Below are 20892 nucleotides of genomic sequence, written 5' to 3'. Positions count from 1 at the left end.
TGCATGCATAGACACTTAACCACCATGCATTTTCAAGCCTGGACTAACTACCAAACGTCCCTCAAGGTTGTAGCACCCTCGGCCAATGAAGCTAGTCAGCAACGCAACATCCCTTCCGTCACTGTAAGGCCACCATTTTCCGCACCACCGGCAGTATCTGTGCAGGTTTCTTTGCCAGCCAAAAGCAGTCAGGGTCAGGGAACCACCAGTTTTGTAGGAGGAAATATTGCATCTAGGGCACCGGCGGAAACAATACCGTCTCCAACCGTCTCTCAGTCTGCCATGTACACCGGCACACCCGAAAGTTCCACGATCTCCAGCTCTCCAGTCCAGCTCACCCTACATGAGACTCTGGTTAGAAAAAGGAAGTACTTATCCTCGCATCCGCGTACACAGGGTTTTAACGCCCACATAGCTAGACTAATCTCGTTAGAGATGATGCCCTACCGGTTAGTTGAAAGCGAAGCTTTCAAAGCCCTGATGGAGTACGCTGAACCACGATACGAGCTACCCAGTCGACACTTTTTTTCCAGAAAAGCCATCCCAGCCCTGCACCAGCATGTTAAACAGCGCATCGTCCATGCACTCAGGCAATCTGTGAGTACAAAGGTGCACCTGACTACAGATGCATAGACCAGTAGGCATGGCCAGGGACGTTATGTGTCCATCACGGCACACTGGGTGAATGTGGTGGATGCAGGGTCCACAGGCGACATCAATTTAGGGACAGTTGTGCCTAGCCCACGGTCTAGGAAACAGTTGGCTGTAGGCGTTCGCACCCCCTCCTCCTCCTCCTCGTCCTCCTGCAGAAGCTACAGCTCTTCCACAGAACGCAGTCTGCCAACCACTCCATCGGCAGATGACACTGTTGCACACCAGTTGTCCCATTATGGGCCAGCTACTGCCAAGCATCAGCAGGCTGTATTGGCTATGAAGTGCTTGGGCGACAACAGACACACCGCGGAAGTTCTGTCCGAGTTCTTGCAACAAGAAACACAGTCGTGGCTGGGCACAGTAGATCTTGAGGCAGGCAAGGTAGTGAGTGATAACGGAAGGAATTTCATGGCTGCCATCTCCCTTTCCCAACTGAAACACATTCCTTGCCTGGCTCACACCTTAAACCTGGTGGTGCAGTGCTTATTGAAAACTTATCCTGGGTTCTCCGACCTGCTCCTCAAAGTGCGTGCACTTTGCTCACATATCCGACGTTCGCCTGTACACGCCAGCCGTATGCAGACCTATCAGCGGTCTTTGAACCTTCCCCAGCATCGCCTAATCATAGACGTTGCAACAAGGTGGAACTCAACACTGCACATGCTTCAGAGACTGTGCGAACAGAGGCGTGCTGTTATTTATTTGTGGGAGGATACACGGGCAGGCAGTAGGATGGCAGACATGGAGTTGTCAGGTGTGCAGTGGTCTAAGATACAAGACATGTGTCAAGTCCTTCAGTGTTTTGAGGAATGCACATGGCTGGTTAGTGCAGACAACGCCGTAATAAGCATGAGCATCCCCCTAATGCGTCTGCTGATGCAAAGTTTGACGCACATAAAGGAGCAGGCGTCTGCACCAGAGGAAGAGGAAAGCCTTGATGACAGTCAGCCATTGTCTGGTCAGGGCAGTGTACAGGACGAGGTAGCGGGCGAAGAGGAGGTGGAGGACGAGGAGGATGATGGGGATGAGTATATTTTTAATGCCGAACCTTTCCCGGGGGCACAGGAAATTGGTTGCGTGTCACGGCCGGGTTCTGGTTTTTTGAGGGACACAAGTGACGTAGATTTGCCTGCAACTGCCCCTCAACCAATCACAACCGGAGATTTGACAACTGGAACTTTGGCCCACATGGCGGATTATGCCTTACGTATCCTAAAAAGGGACACACGCATTACGAAAATGATGAACGATGACGATTACTGGTTGGCCTGCCTCCTTGATCCACGCTATAAAGGCAAATTGCAAAATATTATGCCACATGAGAACTTGGAACTAATATTAGCAACCAAACAATCAACTCTTGTTGACCGTTTGCTTCAGGCATTCCCAGCACACAGCGCACGTGATCGTTCTCACACGAGCTCCAGGGGGCAGCAGACTAGGAGTGTTAGGGGTGCACACATCAGAAGTGGCGTTGGACAGAGGGGTTTTCTGACCAGGTTGTGGAGTGATTTTGCTATGACCGCAGACAGGACAGGTACTGCTGCATCAATTGAAAGTGACAGGAGACAACATTTGTCCAGTATGGTTACTAACTATTTTTCATCCCTTATCGATGTTCTCCCTCAACCGTCATTCCCATTTGATTACTGGGCCTCCAAATTAGACACCTGGCCAGAATTGGCAGAATATGCATTGCAGGAGCTTGCTTGCCCGGCAGCAAGTGTCCTATCAGAAAGAGTATTCAGTGCTGCAGGTTCAATATTAACCGAAAAAAGGACTCGTCTGGCTACCCAAAATGTTGACGATCTAACATTCATTAAAATGAACCACAACTGGATTTCGAAATCTTTTGCCCCACCTTGCCCGGCCGACACCTAGCTTTCCTATGAAAAGCTCTTGCCTGTGAATTACTTTTCTAATGTCTAATTTGCTGCAGCTGATTGTACAGCATACGACATGTTTACACCTCCCTAAATGGCAAAACTCCCCACACGGGGCCGTGGTATCGCGACTTGGCGCAAGCACCCGTGAGACTGCTGTTTGTCTGAAGAGGTGGGTGTGCTCGCTTTTGGTTGACGGCATTGCTACTGGGTCCCTCATAGTACAATGTAGTGTCTCTGGCGGTGGTGGTGCGCACCCAACGTCAGACACACCGTTGTAACATGAGGGGCCCTGGGGCGGTCCCGCCGGCCTCAAGAGAGTTCCCCCCTACCCCAGCTCAAAATGTGCTCTACCACGTCCAAAATTATGTCGCACAGCTCCACCAATCTTTAGTCTATTCGCTGACATCATTCAATGTCTGGCACTGACAATACAAATTTGTAGACATCTATGATGCAACTTAAAGTAGTCTGTGTCTGTGTCCTATATTGGCACCATTAAATAGTTACTGCCAAATTACTATGTCAGAAACTCAGTAGATGAGCCCACCCCTGTACCTAAGTATGCCACCTTTTTTTTTGTTGTGGTTGTTTTGCGAGACATTAACATCTATTTATATTTTGGGAGTACTGGGACAGACACTCCTTGCACTACTCCTCCACTCACCACCAAGCTGCCTGTGTATCCATGTAACCGCTGTAAAGCTGCCATGAGCCTATTGTTTGTTATTTTAGGCCTTTGATAGCCTGTCTGCGGTCCCTACTTTAAATACTCCTCCACTCACCACCAAGCTGCCTGCCCGTGTATCCATGTAACCGCTGTAAAACTGCCATAAGCCTATTGTTTGTTATTTTAGGCCTTTGATAGCCTGTCTGCGGTCCCTACTTTAAATACTCCTCCACTGACCAGACCACTGCTGCCCGTGTACCCCTGAAACCAATTATAAAGTGCCTACAGCCAGCCCATTTTCTTATGTTAGGCCTTTGAAGCCTGTCTGCGGTCCCTACTTTAAATACTCCTCCACTGACCACCAAGCTGCCTGCCCGTGTATCCATGTAACCGCTGTAAAACTGCCATAAGCCTATTGTTTGTTATTTTAGGCCTTTGATAGCCTGTCTGCGGTCCCTACTTTAAATACTCCTCCACTCACCACCAAGCTGCCTGCCCGTGTATCCATGTAACCGATGTAAAACTGCCATGACTGCCTACTGTTTGTTATTTTAGGCCTTTGATAGCCTGTCTGCAGCCCCTACTTGCAATACTCCTCCACTGACCAGACCACTGCTGCCCGTGTACCCCTGGAACCAATTATAAAGTGCCTACAGCCAGCCCATTTTCTTATGTTAGGCCTTTGAAGCCTGTCTGCGGTCCCTACTTTAAATACTCCTCCACTGACCACCAAGCTGCCTGCCCGTGTATCCATGTAACCGCTGTAAAACTGCCATGAGCCTATTGTTTGTTATTTTAGGCCTTTGAAGCCTGTCTGCGGTCCCTCCTTCCACTAGTCCTCCACTGACCAGACCACTGCTGCCCGTGTACCCCTGGAACCAATTATAAAGTGCCTACAGCCAGCCCATTTTCTTATGTTAGGCCTTTGAAGCCTGTCTGCGGTCCCTACTTTAAATACTCCTCCACTGACCACCAAGCTGCCTGCCCGTGTATCCATGTAACCGCTGTAAAACTGCCATAAGCCTATTGTTTGTTATTTTAGGCCTTTGATAGCCTGTCTGCGGTCCCTACTTTAAATACTCCTCCACTCACCACCAAGCTGCCTGCCCGTGTATCCATGTAACCGATGTAAAACTGCCATGACTGCCTACTGTTTGTTATTTTAGGCCTTTGATAGCCTGTCTGCAGCCCCTACTTGCAATACTCCTCCACTGACCAGACCACTGCTGCCCGTGTACCCCTGGAACCAATTATAAAGTGCCTACAGCCAGCCCATTTTCTTATGTTAGGCCTTTGAAGCCTGTCTGCGGTCCCTACTTTAAATACTCCTCCACTGACCACCAAGCTGCCTGCCCGTGTATCCATGTAACCGCTGTAAAACTGCCATAAGCCTATTGTTTGTTATTTTAGGCCTTTGATAGCCTGTCTGCGGTCCCTACTTTAAATACTCCTCCACTCACCACCAAGCTGCCTGCCCGTGTATCCATGTAACCGCTGTAAAACTGCCATGAGCCTATTGTTTGTTATTTTAGGCCTTTGATAGCCTGTCTGCGGCCCCTACTTGCAATACTCCTCCACTGACCACAATGCTGCCTGGAGTGCCTGCCTGTGTATCCATGTAACCGATGTAAAACTGCCATGACTGCCTACTGTTTGTTATTTTAGGCCTTTGATAGCCTGTCTGCAGCCCCTACTTGCAATACTCCTCCACTGACCACACCAATGCTGCCCGTGTACCCCTGGAACCTATTTAAAAGTTCATAGAGCCTAGTTATATATTTTATTTACTATTAATAAGGCCATGATGGACTACGCTGTACCACGCTACAAGCTAACCAGTCGACACTTCTTTTGCAAGAAAAGCCATCCCAACCCTCCACCAGCATGTAGAAGACCGCATTGTCCATGCACTCTGGCAATCTGTGAGTACAAAGGTGCACCTGACAACAGACGCATGGACCTGTAGGCATGGCCACGGAAGATTACGTGTCCATTACGGCGCAATGGGTTAATGTGGTGGATGCATGGTCCACAGGGGACAGCCTACTAAGTCTGTCTGCAGTCCCTAATTCAAATTGTCCTCCACTGTCTAAATCGGAGCTTCCACCTTCTGGCTTTCGGCCTATAGTATCAGAAATTAAACTGCATTTGGCCTTCAACTTTGGTTAGGGCCTACTAACGGCTTCTGCCCCTCCCTGGTGTTGCCCTCAACTAAATAAAGCTGAGCTTCAACCTTCTGCTCCAAATTACCATTTTGAAAAATGCAATAGGCTTTTCCGGCCTACTAAAGGTGTCTGTCTGTGTGCCCCTGCCTGGTGTTGTCCTCAACTAAATAAAGCTGAGCTTCAACCTTCCGGCTCTCATTAAGTGGTTTTAAAAAAAAAAATGGTGGTTAGGGCCTACTAACGGCTTCTGCCCCTCCCTGGTGTTGTCCTCAACTAAATAAAGCTGAGCTTCAACCTTCCGGCTCTCATTAAGTGGTTTTAAAAAAAAAAAATGGTGGTTAGGGCCTACTAACGGCTTCTGCCCCTCCCTGGTGTTGTCCTCAACTAAATAAAGCTGAGCTTCAACCTTCCGGCTCTCATTAAGTGGTTTTAAAAAAAAAAATGGTGGTTAGGGCCTACTAACGGCTTCTGCCCCTCCCTGGTGTTGTCCTCAACTAAATAAAGCTGAGCTTCAACCTTCCGGCTCTCATTAAGTGGTTTTAAAAAAAAAAAATGGTGGTTAGGGCCTACTAACGGCTTCTGCCCCTCCCTGGTGTTGTCCTCAACTAAATAAAGCTGAGCTTCAACCTTCCGGCTCTCATTAAGTGGTTTTAAAAAAAAAAAATGGTGGTTAGGGCCTACTAACGGCTTCTGCCCCTCCCTGGTGTTGTCCTCAACTAAATAAAGCTGAGCTTCAACCTTCTGCTCCAAATTACCATTTAAAAAAATTCAATAGGCTTTTCCGGCCTACTAAAGGTGTCTGTCTGTGTGCCCCTGCCTTTTGTTGTCCTCAACTAAATAAAGCTGAGCTTCAACCTTCCGGCTCTCATTAAGTGGTTTTAAAAAAAAAAATGGTGGTTAGGGCCTACTAACGGCTTCTGCCCCTCCCTGGTGTTGTCCTCAACTAAATAAAGCTGAGCTTCAACCTTCCGGCTCTCATTAAGTGGTTTTAAAAAAAAAAAATGGTGGTTAGGGCCTACTAACGGCTTCTGCCCCTCCCTGGTGTTGTCCTCAACTAAATAAAGCTGAGCTTCAACCTTCCGGCTCTCATTAAGTGGTTTTAAAAAAAAAAAAATGGTGGTTAGGGCCTACTAACGGCTTCTGCCCCTCCCTGGTGTTGCCCTCAACTAAATAAAGCTGAGCTTCAACCTTCTGCTCCAAATTACCATTTTAAAAAATTCAATAGGCTTTTCCGGCCTACTAAAGGTGTCTGTCTGTGTGCCCCTGCCTGGTGTTGCCCTCAACTAAATAAAGCTGAGCTTCAACCTTCTGCTCCAAATTACCATTTTGAAAAATGCAATAGGCTTTTCCGGCCTACTAAAGGTGTCTGTCTGTGTGCCCCTGCCTGGTGTTGTCCTCAACTAAATAAAGCTGAGCTTCAACCTTCCGGCTCTCATTAAGTGGTTTTAAAAAAAAAAATGGTGGTTAGGGCCTACTAACGGCTTCTGCCCCTCCCTGGTGTTGTCCTCAACTAAATAAAGCTGAGCTTCAACCTTCCGGCTCTCATTAAGTGGTTTTTAAAAAAAAAATGGTGGTTAGGGCCTACTAACGGCTTCTGCCCCTCCCTGGTGTTGTCCTCAACTAAATAAAGCTGAGCTTCAACCTTCCGGCTCTCATTAAGTGGTTTTAAAAAAAAAAAATGGTGGTTAGGGCCTACTAACGGCTTCTGCCCCTCCCTGGTGTTGTCCTCAACTAAATAAAGCTGAGCTTCAACCTTCCGGCTCTCATTAAGTGGTTTTAAAAAAAAAAATGGTGGTTAGGGCCTACTAACGGCTTCTGCCCCTCCCTGGTGTTGTCCTCAACTAAATAAAGCTGAGCTTCAACCTTCCGGCTCTCATTAAGTGGTTTTAAAAAAAAAAAATGGTGGTTAGGGCCTACTAACGGCTTCTGCCCCTCCCTGGTGTTGTCCTCAACTAAATAAAGCTGAGCTTCAACCTTCCGGCTCTCATTAAGTGGTTTTAAAAAAAAAAATGGTGGTTAGGGCCTACTAACGGCTTCTGCCCCTCCCTGGTGTTGTCCTCAACTAAATAAAGCTGAGCTTCAACCTTCCGGCTCTCATTAAGTGGTTTTAAAAAAAAAAATGGTGGTTAGGGCCTACTAACGGCTTCTGCCCCTCCCTGGTGTTGTCCTCAACTAAATAAAGCTGAGCTTCAACCTTCTGCTCCAAATTACCATTTTAAAAAATTCAATAGGCTTTTCCGGCCTACTAAAGGTGTCTGTCTGTGTGCCCCTGCCTGGTGTTGCCCTCAACTAAATAAAGCTGAGCTTCAACCTTCTGCTCCAAATTACCATTTTGAAAAATGCAATAGGCTTTTCCGGCCTACTAAAGGTGTCTGTCTGTGTGCCCCTGCCTGGTGTTGTCCTCAACTAAATAAAGCTGAGCTTCAACCTTCCGGCTCTCATTAAGTGGTTTTAAAAAAAAAATGGTGGTTAGGGCCTACTAACGGCTTCTGCCCCTCCCTGGTGTTGCCCTCAACTAAATAAAGCTGAGCTTCAACCTTCTGCTCCAAATTACCATTTTAAAAAATGCAATAGGCTTTTCCGGCCTACTAAAGGTGTCTGCCCCTCCCTGGTGTTGTCCTCAACTGAACAAAGCTGAGCTTCCACATTCTGGCTTTCGCCCTATACTATCAGATATTAAACTGCATTTGGCCTACTAGTGTGGTTAGGCCCTTGAAACAGTGTCTGCTGCTCTTGGGTTTGCTACTCCACTGAACAAAGCAATGCCGCCTGTTTAGTCCTGTTACCAATTTTGAACTGCATGTAGCCTACTTTATTCTTTGGCCCTATATCTGTTTCCTCCTCATCCTGCCCATTGCCCAGCCACTGCTAAATGAGTCTGCTGGTACATTGACCTAGACCACTACATTCCCCTTGTACTCTACACAGCCAGAATCTGTCCCTGCTGAAAGTAAGGTTCCCCTTCCCGCATGTTATACCACCTTACACAGGGACAAAGAGGAAGGTGCAGATGAAAGTGCAGGTTCCTTCATCAGGTGGGGGGGCATACTCGTTGGCGACGTCACTGGCACAGGGCCCCTCAGAGTACGCAAAAGTGTCGCTGCTGGTGGGAGGCGCCCCCGCCATGCAAACACACCGCCGTACTTTGAGGGGCCCTGTGCCAGTGGCAATGCGAACGAGTGGGCCCCCCCCTGCTTGCTCAGGATCACAGCACTTGCAACTTTTAAATACTTACCTTTCCCTGCAACACCGCCGTGACGTAGTCCGCATTTCCTGGGCCCACGAAAAACTTGAGCCAGCCCTACTCCCCCCACAACTTTCCCCCAATTCCCTATGCCCAACTATTATTATACAGTTAATTAAGATTGGCAAGCTTCAGAAACAAGAATGGATGTTTTTGGCATTAAAATGGGCACTGTAGGTGTTTTCCTGGCCTCCACTCACTGCCGACTATGCTTCCCCATTGACTTGCATTGGGTTTCGTGTTTCGGTCGATCCCCGACTTTTAGCGATAATCGGCCGACTGCACTCGACTCGACTCTGGACAAAATCGGGTTTCCCAAAACCCTACTCGATCTTAAAAAAATGAAAGTCGCTCAACCCTAGTAAAAATATAGATTCCTTAAATGGCCGTTCATAATTTTTTGACAGTCGGGAGGAAGTTTGGTTTATTTACACTTCTTGCTGGGGCTATTCTTCTTGGGAAACCCTATTAGGAGGTGTGATCTGGTACATGACCTGCAATACATTCAAACTGGAAATATCACAGTTTCTCCTTATTTAAATCACTAATGTGAAGATGTGGCCACTCACAAATTCCATGAATTTCATAAAGGATTCCCATTTCTCACGATATAAATGTAATACATCTTAGCATTCATGCAAATCCCTCAAAAGACTGAAAATTCCATCGCAACCACTAGCTAGCCACCAGAGTTGACCAAATTAATGAGCAGGACACTGGTCTAGCTGCCACATCGATAGTCTGAACACAGGACAAGAGCCATGGGAACCGCTTTCTAGCGACAGCCATCCCTGATACTTCCTCTGATTAGTAGGCCCAGCATGACTTCTAAAAGGCTTGGCATGCAAAGAGATGGTTTTACAGGGTTATGGTCTGACAGTCATGGACTACCGATGTGGCTGCCAGCCCACGGTCCTGAATTTCTATTCCTGAAATCGAGAGGCTGCAAATCACAAACATCTCACAAATGTTATGTGAAACCAAAAAGAAAGGTGAAGAAGGGCACTTCTGTATTTTTGCAGTATGCCTCTACAGGGTAAACATTCTATTTCATAATATGTATAACTAATTTCATAATTCAAGTCTCCTCGAAGACTTTTGAGCATAAAGTGTAGAAACGCGCTGCGGAATATGTTGGCGCTATATAAATAAAAATTATTATTATTATTATAAACAAGGCAGCATCAGGCTCATGCTCTACTGCACAGTTGTTGAGCTAGTGGTCATGAGCTTAAAATTTATTTAATTTATTTTACTTACTTAAATAGCGCCATTATTTCCACAGCGCTTTACAGACATTATCGGCACTGTTTCCATTGCGGCACACAAATTAAATTCCCTTTCAGTATGTCTTTTGGAGTGTAGGAGAAAGCCAGAGAACCCGGAGGAAACCCACGCAACCACAGGGAGAACATACAAACTCCTTGCAGATGTTGTCCTTGGTAGGATTTGAACCCTGGACTCCAGCACTGCAATGCAAAAGTGATATCCACTGAGCCACCATGCTGCCACCATCATCTCAAAAATTAGTGAACTAAATTTTGTTCCACAGCCACACTTCTATTTCTAGATATTTCCATCATCAACCATTTTAAAATTAAAAAAATCTTCACCGTAACCGTTTTCTTCAATTTTTTTTTATGAAAATACAATTAATCAAAACAAAAATGTAGACAAAATATACAAGTTCTTGCTATTTTAATGACATGTTCCATAAAGAACAAAATTTTCCATTTTATTCCTTCTTTCTAATATAGCCTGGATGCTTTTTAACATCTTTATTAATTTTAAATTGAAGTACATACATGTAACAGCTAAATATAGAAACCGGTAGTAGAATGGTGCTACAATGAGCAAAGCTTTCCTTAAATATTAGCAATTTGTTTTGCATTTCGATTGTTCATTTTAATAAATGTAAACCATCCCCAAAAATGTTTAAATATATTTTATCCAACAGTTTTCGTAATGCTAAAACACATTACCACTTCATGCATTTTGTGTTCTGAAATGATGACCACAGCATCTTATTGGCTTCACCCCCCTCCACCTCCCAAGCTTTGGCTCACAATAGGAGATTCTTCTGCTAAGGAATGCTGGCTTTCCAGAGGAAATGGAGCTGAGATAATTAAAACTTCCCTTTGTTTACTGCAATTTGACAGAAAAAAAATGCTTGTTTTCAGTGTGTTTGACATGTACGTTGTGCTAAAAACTAGAATGCAAGAAATAATTTTATTAGTGTATACTCCAATTGTTTTATATTGTGTTTGTTTATTTTCATATTTTTATTTACATGCTGTTAAAAATACAGATAGTCTGCTAAATATTCAGGTTTTCTGAAATTTCTAAATAATTTTGAATTGACAATTTTAAGAAGTTGGGGAAAACAAGTTTTTCCTTTATCCTCACCGATCAGCAAAATGGTTCATTTTAATCTCAGATAGGCAAATTGTCTCTTCAGAGAGGCAGAGGACTAGATCTCTAGCTCCACCTCTTAAAAGTCAATATTGATTCTTAACGAGCATTGCAATATGACTTAGGATGAAAGCCAAACCAGAACCTCAATTTGCAGACGGTGTTTCGGAGTATTGAGCCTCATCAGTGCAAAGTATGAAATCTGATTTGGGTAGGTGAGAGACTGGACTGGAGTTTAAGGGGTAATGCTTCTCCTTGTGGAGAGTGACAATCCAAGAAGCCTGGCACATCAGAGTGAGGAGACTTATAAGCACTAGAGTTCTAGTCCACTTCCTCTCTGAAGAGAAAATTTGCATATTTAATTTCCCAGAGGAATAAGCATGCCTTATAAGTCTCCTCACTCTGACATGCCAAGCTTGGCCTGTCACTCTCCTTTCTAAAAGGGATTAAAGTTCTCCATTCTGCCAGTTGGTGAAGGTCCCAGCAGTCACACCCCAATCGTGTGGATAGGTATTAAAGCAAACCTGTCACCGGGTTTGGCCGATATAAGATACGGCCACCGCAATTCAGGGCTTATCTAAAGCATTCTGTAATGCTGTAGATAAGCCCCGATCTGACCTGAAAGATAAGAAATATACGTTTTATTATACTCACGCGGGGGGGGCAGTCCAGTCCGATGTGTGTCGCAGGTCTGGGTCCTCCCACCTTCTTCTGATCGCCACCTTCCTGCTTGCTTCATGTCACTCCAGCATCACGCTCCTGCGCAGGTCTACTTTTCTGCCCTGTTGAGGGTAGAGTAAAGTGCTGCAGTTCACAGGCGCCGGGAAAGGTCAGAGAGGCCCGCGCCTGTGCACTGCAGTACTTTACTCTACTCTCAACAGGGAAGATAAGTAGACCTGTTCAGGAGCGCAGTGCCAAGGAGCCATGAAGCAAGCAGGAGAGTGGCGATCATAAGATGGGAGGTGCCGGACCTGGACCTGCAACACACATCAGACCGGACTGCCTTCCCAGGTGAGTATAATAACTTACATTTTTCTTATCTTTCAGGTCAGATTGGGGGCTTATCTACAGGATTATAGAATGCTGTATATCAGCCCTGAAAGGCGGTGGCCATATCTTATGTCGGCCAAACCTGGTGACAGGTTCCCTTTAACTTTTTTAAGTGGATAACCTATTTAAAGAATTTGGACAACCATCGTAACTATTGGCTTACTAAGTGGAACAGGTCATGTAAAAAAACAGTATAGTTTAATCTAACACAATATTTAAATGACCTTCCATACAAAAGCCTTGTACTTAATGTCAAAACAAGATTAGACCATCATGGAAATTAACATGCCAAAAAAATAATAGGATATAATCTCATATATAGGTCTAAATATATAGCTCCCACATAAAGGCGGTATGTATGTATGTATGTATGTATGTATGTATGTATGTATGTATGTATGTATGTATGTATGTATGTGTAATATATATATATATATATATAGGTGTGGGTGTGTGTGTGTGTGTGGGTGTGGGTGTGTGTGTGTGTGTATGTGTATACACACACACACACACAAACACACACATCTACTTATGAGTGGCAATATACAAATAGAATGTGGTACTTTTACCTATAGGATACACTAGTTCCATCCACTGATATATCGTTCTCAAAAGGGTTTTTGCGAGATCTAATACAATGCTCCTTTTTATAAGTTTTTATCCAAGTCCACCACATATTGGAACAAAGGAGATGTCGTACTTGCTGTTACAACTGAACCCTTTGGTTTAATTTCAAGCTCTCCATAAGCTCAAGAGATGTTGTTCTCCACTAACTGATTTTGATCGCCACAAAAGTCAGCTTAACTTATTCAGACATTTTTAGTTTGGTGGAAAATATCTCATGGGCAAAAAAAAGTTTGCAAACTAAGTTAGGAATCATCAATATCCTAGGAGATTATAACTCAAGGTTCAAATATCCGAGAAGTAAAACCAAGCAGGCACAGAGACCCAAGAAGAGTCATCCAGCAACTTTACTCAATGCTATTGCAGACAAGCTTCATAGATTACATTGTTTTTTTAAAGGGGTTATCTCATAAGCACACCCCCATCACAGAACGTTGGCATAAAGATCAGCTGATCACAGCTGGTATACATGTTCTCAACCGCTCTTATCAGCTGTTATCACCTGAGTAAGCAGTAGGAGAGATCGAAAGCTTAAACATGAGACTGCTACTCAACACAAAGTCAATAAAGATATTGACTCCTGCCAGGTAATGACTGGAACACAGGGGCACATTTGAGATGGACACCAATGAACTGGAAGTTGCAAAGAACTTCAACCTACTTGGATCAACTATCACACAAGATGCAGCAAGGACACCGGAAGTTAATAGAATAGCCATGTGCAAATCAACAAATAAGTCACTGGGCAAGGTGTTCAAATTGAGGAAGATTTCACAGATGACTAAAGGTACCGTCACACTAAGCGACGCTGCAGCGATAGCGACAGCGATGCCGATCGCTGCAGCGTCGCTGTTTGGTCGCTGGAGAGCTGTCACACAGACCGCTCTCCAGCGACCAACGATGCCGAGGCCCCCGGGTAACCAGGGTAAACATCGGGTTGCTAAGCGCAGGGCCGCGCTTAGTAACCCGATGTTTACCCTGGTTACCAGCGTAAAAGTTAAAAAAACAAACAGTACATACTCACCAGCGCGTCCCCCAGCCTCTGCTTCCTGACGCTGACTGAGCTCCGGCCCTAACAGCACAGCGGTGACGTCACCGCTGTGCTTTCACTTTCAGTTTAGGGCCGGCGATCAGTAGAGTCAGGAAGCAGAGGCTGGGGGACGCGCAGGTGAGCATGTACTGTTTGTTTTTTTACATTTTACGCTGGTAACCAGGGTAAACATCGGGTTACTAAGCGCGGCCCTGCGCTTAGTAACCCGATGTTTACCCTGGTTACCAGTGTAAAATATCGCTGGTATGGTTGCTTTTGCTGTCAAACACGGCGATACACGGCGACCTAGCGACCAAATAATGTGCAGACCTTCTAGCAGCGACCAGCAATTTCACAGCGGGATTCTGATCGCTGCTGCGTGTCAAATACAGCGATATCGCTCCCTAGGACGCTGCAACGTCACAGATCGCTGGCGACGTTGCTTAGTGTGACGGTACCTTAAGACACCGATCACACAGTTTGGTCTTTTTTGTGGTAATATAGGAGGGCAAAACCTGGACGATAAAGAAATAAAACAGAAGAGTCGAAGTCTTCTAAATGTGATGATAGAAAAGGATGCTACCAATACCATGGATGGCAGGAAGAACAAATTAATCAATTTTGTAACAAATCCAGCCAGACATGTAACTTGGTGATCCTTGCATTGAGTGACGACTTGCCTACTTTGGATATACTGCATCATACAAAGACAGCAATCACTGAAGAAGGACATCATGGTTGGAAGAATAGGCAAAATAGAAAACCAGCAACCAGATAGCTTGATACAATTAAAAAAAAAAAAAAAAGAAAGAAATGATGGAGAAGACTTTGGTGGACCTAGGCTTGTACAAGGTTGGCCTTCCTACAGATCATTCATCCATCAAGTCACCATGGTTCGAGAGAGCCCCCCCCAAAAAAAAAAAAAAACACACTACACACACATCCTCTGCAATAGAAATGTCATCTAATCATATAATGGATACTGCAAGGTACTTTTAGAGAAACAGTTTCTCCATTCTAGAACAGGGACAAATGGGGGTTTCTTTTTATACCATAGGCCCCAATGGGGCATATAGACAGCGATTGGCAAGCAACCCTTTTAAAAGTTCTCCAAGTAGATGAAAGTACAGTTTAATCATATGATCTCAAATCATTACATCTCCAAGCAAGTAAGGACAAGTGCTCATGTAAATAAATCAGTGACTACTAGGGCCAAAATTGCCCATTTATAGACACTTGAAGTTCTACCAAGGGATTATGAAGACTTATAAAAATATCTCAACCTAGTGGTCTATCACAGGCATGTATGATCAGGTGGCAATGTTGGGTTATGGAGAGAGCTCTAGATGACTGATCCTCTACATGGATTAATTTAAAGTAGGCTAGCTGAATGACAGGTTCTCTGACTCGCCAGAGTGCATAGATATTAAATACGTTATCCAAGAAGTATCGTTTCTCCTTTGAACTGACGAGAGGCAGTACCCCGAAATACTGTGTCTGCAAATTGAGATTCTGGTTTGGCTATTATCCTAAGTCATGTGACAAGACTCATTAACCCCTTTCTGACCTCGGACAGGATAGTACATCCGAGGTCAGATCCCCCACTTTGATGCAGGGCTCCGGCGGTGAGCCCGCATCCAAGCCGGGATATGTCAGCTGTTTTTTCAGGGCGGCCGGAAATGAGCGCATCGCTTACCCAGTCACATGATCGGGGGTCAGCGATGCTTCTGCAGAGTAACCATAGAGGTCCTTGAGACCTCTATGGTTACTGATCCCAGAGAGCTGTGAGCGCCACCCTGTGGTCAGCGTTCATAACACACCTGCAATTCTGCTGCATAGCAGTGATCTGATGATTGCCGCTATGTAGCAGAGCCGATCGCGTTGTGCCAGCTTTTAGCCTCCCATGGAGGCTATTGAAGCATGGCAAAAGTAAAAAAAAAAGTTAAAAAAAGTGAAAAAAATAAAATATAAAAGTTTAAATCACCCCCCTTCCGCCCCATTCAAAAAAAAAAAAAAAAAAAAAAAAAAAAAAAATCAAACCTACACATATTTGGTATTGCCGCATTCAGAATCGCCTGATCTATCAATAAAAAAGCAATAACCTGATCGCTAAACAGCGTAGCGAGAAAAAAAATTGAAACGCCAGAATTACATTTTTTTGGTCGCCACGACATTGCATTAAAATGTAATAACGGGCGATCAAAAGAACGTATCTGCACCAAAATGGTATCATTAAAAAAGCCAGCTTGGCACGCAAAAAATAAGCCCTCACTCGACCCCAGAACACGAAAAATGGAGACGCTACGGGTATCGGAAAATGGCGCAATTTTATTTTATTTTTTTAGCAAAGTTTGGAATTTTTTTCACCACTTAGATAAAAAATAACCTAGTCATGTTAGGTGTCTATGAACTCGTAATGACCTGGAGAATCATAATGGCAGGTCAGTTTTAGCATTTAGTGAACGTAGCAAAAAAGCCAAACAAAAAACAAGTGTGGGATTGCACTTTTTTTGCAATTTCACCGCACTTGGAATTTTTTTCCCCATTTTCTAGTACATGACATGCTAAAACCAATAATGTAGTTCAAAAGTACAACTTGTTTTGCAAAAAATAAGCCCTCACATGGCCATATTGTCGGAAAAATAAAAAAGTTATGGCTCTGGGAAGGAGGGAAGCGAGAAACAAACATGGAAAAACGGAAAATCCCAAGGTCATGAAGGGGTTAAAGGGTCAACATTGACTTGTAGGATTGCTACCTTCCAATAGGTGGAACTAGAGTTCTAGCTCTCTTCCTCCCTGAAGAGACAATTTGCATAATTAGATATTAAATAGCAATACTGCATTAGTAAATTGACCAGTACATATTTAATGGTCCATTATGTATCTATCATTAGAAACCATATCAGTGACAAAGGTATGAAACAAAAAAAATGATACACTACATATAATTTAAAAAATTACATACCGTATATACTCGAGTATAAGCCGAGAATTTCAGCCCATTTTTTTTAGGCTGAAATTGCTCCTCTCGGCTTATACTCGAGTCATTTCCAGGGGTCGGCAGGGGAGGGGGAGCGGCAGCTGTCTAATCATACTCACCTGCTACTGGCGCTATCCCTGCACGTCCCTGGTTCTCCGGCGCTGACAGCTTCTTCCTGTATTGAGCGGTCACATGGTACCGCTCATTACAGTAATGAATATGGACCTGACTCCCATTTTCCACCCTACGCTCCTAGGCTTATACTCGAGTCATTAAGTTTTCGGGTCTCAGCTTATACTCGAGTATATATATGGTATAAATTTTATAAAAAAAATAATTAAACATACACAGAATAAATATAGATAGATAGATAGATAGATAGATAGAGAGAGATATTTTGCATAAACCTTATAAATAATCTATTTTTATACATGATTTCAGATGAACACATGCCTATATACATATAATTAAATGTTATATAATTTTTATTTTCTAGTAATATATGAGTATGTGGGCATATATTCAGGATGTAAAATTTAAACAAACAGATATATATTTAAAGTACAGTATATATATATATATATATATATATATATATATATATATATACACATACACACACACATACATACACACACAGAGATTATATGTACAATATATGCATACACACATATCGATTAGGTATACTATATACACACACTGTACTTGTTCTATCCTATAAATGTTATAACAAAAAAAGAATTTATTTGCAAGCGTTCCACTACTTTAGCTAAAAGACAAAACTACATTTGACGTCTTCAAGTGACTATGAAAGCTCAATCAACTTGTACTAATATTATAACATTTACACTTCAGTTTGGTTCCAACAACGTTTTTTCCCCCCAAATCTGACAAAATATACAAACACTTACACACTCTGTGAAATAAAAATAAATATTTCAGCCACAATAAACAGCTTTGAGCTATGCTCTTCCACTCTTGGTGGTGGCTAATTAGATCCTGATGTGAAATTCTGAAACTAAAACCATTCTAAATCCAATTGTTAAAACGGTCACAATTCTTGCCATTTATCTGAAAATTTGACTTCATTTTGCCCTCTCATTTTTATTTCGTCCTTTTTTTTTCCGCTAAGCATTATTATGGGCAAAAGGTTCTTTCAAAATTGGTGAAAATCCCAGTAAAATAGAACAGTACAATTCTTTATTCCGTCCTTATGGGAAAAGAGACTTCTATTTCTTTAATGCATTCTAACACTGCAGCCTAAGGCTGGTGCTGTATCCCAATCTTTTTTTCCAGAAACCAGTTCACCTACACTAGCACTGCTTATCGTTGTTTTCTGTTTAGCAGAAAAATTGCTTTTATAAGCCAGAGGTTTATAGAGGCATCAATCCTTTCTAAGTCAGCACTTACACTGCCTGTACCCAGACTTTGCTCTGTAAGCAAGCTATACAGAAATTATGTTAAACCTATCACCACAATTCACATACTTAGACTATTGTCCATCCATCTGATAACCCACCTGTGATGTAGAAAGACATTTTTTTTTTATTGTGACCGTATGACTGTAGCAGAAAAGGTTTGTATTTTTACCAATATTTGTTCAGTCTTTAATATTTGCATAAAAACATATGGAATTTCAAGGGGAGGAGGTAGTGTTGTCTACCATAGCCATCATCTTGTTATTGGGCCAAAATAGGCAACTTTGGTAAAAATTAGGGATCCCCCTCTAGGGTGGATCAGCACTGCATTGCAAAAAAGCTAGACCAGAAGGCACATTATATAAGCTATTGATGATATTCTGTGGCCTCCCCTCGAACACTCTCGCACCCCTCCAATGTATTCTAAACTCTGCTGCCCGGCTAATCCACCTGTCCCCCCACTATTCCCCAGCTTCTCCCCTCTGTCAATCCCTTCACTGGCTCCCCATTGCCCAGAGACTGCAGTACAAAACCCTAACCATGACATACAAAGCCATCCACAACCTGTCACCTCCATACATCTGTGACCTCGTCTCCCGGTACTTACCTACACGCAACCTCCGATCCTCACAAGATCTCCTTCTCTACTCCCCTCTTATCTCCTCTTCCCACAATCGCATACAAGATTTCTCTCATGCATCGCCCCTACTCTGGAACTCTCTAACACAACATATCAGACTCTCACCTACCATCGAAACCTTCAAAAAGAACCTGAAGACCTACTTCTTCCGACAAGCCTACAACCTGCAGTAACCACCGATCAACCAACCGCTGCACGATCAGCTCTATCCTCACCTACTGTATTCTCACCCATCCCTTGTAGATTGTGAGCCTTCGCGGGCAGGGTCCTCTCTCCTCCTGTACCAGTTGTGACTTGTATTGTTCAAGATTATTGTACTTGTTTTTATTATGTATACCCTTTCTCACATGTAAAGCGCCATGGAATAAATGGCGCTATAATAATAAATAATAATAATAATAATAATAATAATGAGCACCAACTTGTTTTTATTAGGAGTCATTTAAAAGGGTATATCTGGGACATTACCAAAAAAAAAATTGCCTAAGCAGTAACAGGCAGGTAATTGCAGATCACCTGCCTGTTGTGTCAGGTGCCGTTCTTCCCTGGCACGGAGTGGTCAAATAGCACCCCTGGCATGGATTAAGTTCCCTGTCCTGACGAAATGGGGTGGGACTTCCGGCTGTCATTCAAAATGACCTAGGAAGTCCCGTCCCGTCTTCAGAGTGGACCAGAAAAGAAGCCTCCCCTCTGAAGATGTGACGTCAGCAGAGGCTTCTTAATCCCCGGCAGGAGCGGTATGTGACCGCTCTGTGTAAGTGAAGAACAGCGCCATGCACAACAGGCAGGTAAGCTGCAATTAACTGCCAGTTAGTGCTTACATACAACATTGTTTTGTATTTTTGTAAAGTCATGGATATCCCCTTTAATGCCTTGTTATGCATCATGTAGAGGTGCTGTAGACTGGCATAAACCAAAAAACAGTTATAAGCCAATCAAGAGGTCACCACCCTGATTCTAAAAAGGTGTTTGGCCACATAAAATGTTTACCCATGTTGAAATATGTTCTACAGGTTTTACAATTTTTTTTGTAGTTTGAACCATAATCTTGCACGCACATAAATCTATAGGCCTATACTGCGCTAAATCAGCAGCTTCCTTATCCTACAGATAATGACAAACGGTAGCAAACATGGACGAATATTAAGAACATCTCCAGCCAAAATGGAAAAACCGCCAAAGTTCTATTGAACCAAAACTTCAAATCAACCTAAAATCTCTTTTTATAAGAACTCCAATATTACAGGATTGTCAAACCAGATCAATTAGCATCTGTAATAAGCTGCGATTTCCCATTTTCTTAAAGGTTTGATCACTTTTCAAACTATTTACAAATAACGGTGATAGAAGGACCCATACAATGGCCTGGCAATTCATTGCAAGCAAAGGCTGTTTCAAAAGTAGTGTGTAAGTTCAGAATCACTGTTCAAACCAAGTACAGGCATTCAGTGTTCCTAGGAGTGACAAAACATTTAAGTACAACTTCCCACCTACTTGTTTTCCATGTATCTCCATCCTTTTTTGGCTGTATCAAGCAAGAGCTATCAATGAAAGAAGGGAGGTGAAGATGAAGGGAAAACAAGGAGGTGGGAACGCATTGTGGTTTGTCCTGATGAAGAGGTACGATTCCCTCGAAAAGGAATTGACAAATAACACCACATCCGATCGCTTATCGCAAACATTAGATCCTTGGCAAGGCGGATCTACAAGACTTATCCAACAATAAAAAGAGAAAAGCACATCCGCACCGCTGTCAATCGTCGGACTCAAATACCTCCAACACCTTTAAGCCAGGACCCGTTGAAGTGCTAGTTTTGCACGAAACGGCCGTCGTCCGTCTGTTTCCACTTTTCTCCCTGCTGGATTTTTGTATGTCCGAATAAAGGATTGACGTTTTTTGATTCCGGTGAGTGCGCTCCACTTTCTTTCTACTGACTGCATTATGGATCTACAAGACTATTTCACAATGGCATCATTTTCCTTTCCGGCTGAGTTTTTGTCTCACAAAATAAGCTAAGTCCACAATGTATTTTTGGGTTTTATTTTTATTATATACATAAAAAACAGCAGAATCCTGTCGTAGACTTGATTGACTTAATAATTGTTATCAGGATTTGTTTCG

At 43.4% G+C, this 20892-nt stretch overlaps 1 protein-coding gene across 5 annotated transcripts in view; it reads right to left on the bottom strand.

Moving 5' to 3' along the window:
- Positions 1–20892, bottom strand: part of FIGN (fidgetin, microtubule severing factor) — a 175094-nt gene that overhangs the window by 133825 nt on the left and 20377 nt on the right. The window lies entirely within an intron of this gene.

Source organism: Ranitomeya variabilis, chromosome 7 (assembly GCF_051348905.1).
Source record: "Ranitomeya variabilis isolate aRanVar5 chromosome 7, aRanVar5.hap1, whole genome shotgun sequence".
NCBI lineage: Eukaryota > Metazoa > Chordata > Amphibia > Anura > Dendrobatidae > Ranitomeya > Ranitomeya variabilis.
Note: the sequence above shows the minus strand (reverse complement) of the source record. Positions and strands in the feature narration are given on the sequence as shown.